The sequence below is a fragment of the Phoca vitulina genome, unplaced genomic scaffold (assembly GCF_004348235.1).
Source record: "Phoca vitulina isolate PV1807 unplaced genomic scaffold, GSC_HSeal_1.0 scaffold50, whole genome shotgun sequence".
Classification (NCBI taxonomy): Eukaryota; Metazoa; Chordata; class Mammalia; order Carnivora; family Phocidae; genus Phoca; species Phoca vitulina.
Window position 1 is genome coordinate 11,407,593 of NW_022589753.1, and position 3,924 is coordinate 11,411,516.

At 54.2% G+C, this 3,924-nt stretch overlaps 1 protein-coding gene across 2 annotated transcripts in view; it reads left to right on the forward strand.

Moving 5' to 3' along the window:
- The first annotated feature begins 713 nt into the window (after positions 1-713).
- Positions 714-3,924, forward strand: part of SPATA2 (spermatogenesis associated 2) — a 10,641-nt gene continuing 7,430 nt past the window's right edge. Inside the window, exon 1 of one of the 2 annotated variants that reach the window (XM_032387733.1) lies at positions 714-1,035. The gene's annotated coding sequence lies outside the window, so the exon portion shown is untranslated. Of the gene's footprint in view, positions 1,036-1,082; positions 1,385-3,924 lie in introns of those variants that run through there. The other variant, XM_032387734.1, reaches the window with a different exon arrangement.

Sequence of the window (3,924 nt, forward strand, 5' to 3'; positions counted from 1 at the left end):
CATGGATCTGAGCAGGCGGTATTATTAGTATTCCATTTTACAAGTGAAAAAGCTGAGGCTCAGAGAGGTTAGGTAACTTGCCCAAGGTCACGCAGCTAGTAAGTGGCAAAGGCAAAGCTGGGAGCCCCGTTCTTTTCTTTTTTTATTTATTTTTTAAAGATTTTATTTATTTATTTGACAGACAGAGACCCACAGCGAGAGAGGGAACACAAGCAGGGGGAGTGGGAGAGGGAGAAGCAGGCTTCCCGCGGAGCAGAGAGCCCGGTGTGGGGCTCGATCCCAGGACCCTGGGATCATGACCTGAGCCGAAGGCAGACGCTTAACGACTGAGCCACCCAGGTGCCCCATGGGAGCCCCGTTCTTAAAAGACCGCGAGTAACATCAACAGTCCTCTCAAGGCTAGATTGCATCTCGCATGATACTGGGGATCGCACTTGCTCTCTTTAAGCCTCGGCATTTGCGTCTGTAAAATGGAGCGAGGGCTCCAACTGTTAGCTCCTGCTCAGGCGCAGTTGGGAGCGCCGCTCGCAGATCATCTGGACAAGGGACAAGTCCGGGAGGCGGAGGCCGAGGATCACTCAGTCTGCGCTCACAGTCCCAGCCTCCGCCGGCCGGCTCCACACCGGTTCCCATGACAACCCGGCCAGCCACCATCCTGGGGCTGGCGTGCGTCACGTCCGGCCCGTTTGTTTCCGGGTCTAGCCCCAGTCGCGGCGGCGGCCCTCCAAGCCCCAGAGCCGCATTCCGCGACTCCTCCGCTCATTCTTCTGCCTCCCGCTTCTTCCTCCGCCGCCCACGACCATCCGCCTCTCCCCGGCCCAACGCGCAACCGCGGCCCGGCCTCTCTTTGGACCCGCCTCCGAAAGACGTCACTTCCTGGACAAGTGTTTCCGGGTCGCTGCTTGTCCCGGGGTACTGGCCTCGGTCCCCTGCAGCCGGCCGGAGCGACGAGAGCCCAGCCGGGCCCGGCTCAGGGGGCGGCCGCGGCTCCTTCTGGATTCCCTCGGCCGGGGCGTCTTCGGCGGCAGTGCCGGGGTGAGTGCGGGGCGGCCGCGGGCGGAAACGGCGTCCGTCGCTTCCCAGGGCAGAGGGGGCGCCCGACTCGGCGGGGCTTGGCCGACCCGGGAGTGGGGTCCCCTCGCAGCCGGCGGGGGCGACGGGCGGCCACGCCTTTTCGGCATCCCGAGGGCCCAGCTTGTCCTCAGGATCCCCACTCCCCCGAGGGCTGCTTCGCAGACTCCTGGGACCGGCCATGGGTGGCTCAGGGCAGCTCAGGAGGAACACCCCCTCTTCGGCGACTAACCAAGCAGGAGGCCACCCCGACTCCACCGTGAGGCAGTTACCGCGCAGTGGTCCCCAGGCCAGTTTCTGGCAGCAGACCTGGGTTCGTACTCACTGTGTGACCTTGGACAAGTCATTTCATCTTCTGAGCCTCATTTGCCCAATTAGTTAAATGGGAGTGAACGTGCCTGCTAGGGCCGTGGTGGGGCTGAAATGAGATGATGCTTGTGAAGCACGGTCTCTGGCATACAGCAGGCGTCCAGTAAATGATAGCTGCTGTTAATTCATTCACAAACTCGGAAAGGGCCAGAGTTTGGGACTGGGATGTTTTTCACAACTGATACGGCCCTCAGAGGCTGTAGGAATGACCAGGTTGGGAATAGCAGCCGCCAGCTTCTGTCCCCGGCGGGGAGGGGAAACTGCTTCCTTCAGAGGCCCTCTGAGAGGCAGCTGCCGGTAAGGAAGCCCATTTTCAGCACCACTGAGGTTATATTCAGAGGTTTGCAAGGCCTCTCTCTGAATTTCTCTGGCATCTGATTGGGGTCTGGGGACCCTGTGTTTCACAGCCAGCGCAAGGTGCCTTGGATGTGTCTCAGGAACCTCGGATTTGGAATGAGTGCAGAGGAGTGGCGGGTGCGGAGGTGGAGGGGGTTGAACTGCTTGCTCTCCTCTTGCTGCTGTTTGGAGGCGGAGGGAACTCTGAGCTGGCTGAAGCTAGACCAGAGATCTGTAAACCTGTGGACTGGGGCAGTGCTGGGACCAAAATAGCTTCTACCTGTGCAGGGAGGGGGCGCCTTCAAATGCTGCTTGGAGAGTGTTTCTGCTTGAATGGGCCAGCTGAGGTAAAGCCAAGCTAATGCTTTGCCACCCCCAAATCATTTCATTTCCTTTCAGTGAGGTTTTAAACAGATACAGCTTTCCTTTGAGATGCTTAAAAAATAATCTTTAGAAAGAGAATAATCCTTAAAAAGCCACCACCTCCCTGACTGTATATATAATATCTCTCTTCATTGACTTGTTTTTCCAAGGGAGTCCAGATTGTGGGTGCAGGAAGTGCTGACCAGGCCTGTTGGCTCGGCACCCGCCTGACGCTGTTAGGGGTGTTCACAGTGCCATTTTTCCCCCACCAGACTGGCACGTCATGGTGTTCCAATCCTTGGGTTGCTTGGAGAAATTAACGGCTTCTGTCATTGCGCTGTCTAGTCTCCTGTAACCACGCTGTTTTTGCAGAGAGCGTGTTTTTTGTTGTTCTTGCAGAGGGCTGGGAATAAATTGCTGGCTCTATGCTCAGAAAAGACACCAGCTATGACCAGCTACAATGCAGCCTGTATTCTCAGAAAATGTATTCAGGAGGGATGATGTCAGCTGCCTCACCACTGGCCGGTCTCTGGCCAGCCTCTTCCCTTGGCCCTTGAGCTTACATCATAAAGAGATTTGTGGCTCTTCCAGCCCCGTTCTATGTGGGAAGATGTGAATTTTGCTACTATAGGAATTTTTAGAACTCAACTCTGCTCACCCTGCCATAGGATGTTCTAACTTAGCCTAGCCCTTTCAAGTAGAGCTGTCCAGCAGATGCCGAAGGACAGCTTTGCCTAGAAGCATCGCAGTTCAGAGCTTGAGTCAAGGTTTTGGCATCGGACCTAGGTTCGGACCTCAGATCCGCTCTTCCTTCCTTGTAACTCAGGACAAATGATTTGGCCTCGTTGAGCCTCAGTTTCCTCTTTAACCTTGGGGCTGTCCTGTGGGTTTCATCGAGCCCTTAGCAGAGAGCCCTCATGTATGAATCCCTCAGTGAATGGGAGATTGTAGCAATAAATGAATGAGATAAACGGGAAAAAACCCAGGCCGTAGGGCCTACTTACCCAAGTTCAAATTCCAGCTCTGACTGGGCAGAGAAGCTCCGCTGGGCAGGTGGTCTCGTGGCCGAACCTTGGTTTCCTTCTAGCGTTGTCATGAGGATTAAATGGGATGATGCAGTTAAAGCGGAAGGCCCTGTGCTTAGTGCGTCGTAGTAGGACCTTAGTGACTATTCGTTCCCTTCTCTCTTTCCTTAATTATCTCTTAGCATTCATTTCCTTTTACCTTTTTCCTCACCTACGTGTGTTGGTTCAAGAGTCATCATAGATTGGTTTCCTATCCTTGCCTTTAGGACTTGGAGCACCAGTTGGGCTATTCGGATCCCCTTTCCTTGTTTAGTGTGTGCCAGCAACAAACAAGGGTGTGGACTGTGGTGTGATTACAGAGCAGCAGACACTGAGCTTGAGCGTGGCTGACTTTGTTAAAAAAAAAAAAAAATCAGCCTCTATAGGCTCCAAGCTGACTTCCTCGGAGAAAAATCACAGCAGTGTTTAGGAGGCTTGATGGCCCTCTGTTTAAATTCTTCTCAGATGTACCAAAAAATAGTCCCTGGGACCAGGGCAGGATGGAAGTTTCTCTCAGATGAATAAAAAATGGTAAATACATATGGGTTTTTATTGGCAAGGACAGTGATGTCTTCTCTCGGGTTGCAATACATACTTTGATAATAACTTCTTTCAACTAGAATTGAGGGCAGCATTGTGGCTTCCCAACTGCTGCCCCCTACCCACCCCATATCCCCCCCACTGCACCCATCCTAGGGCCTGGCACCTACCCACCCCATAT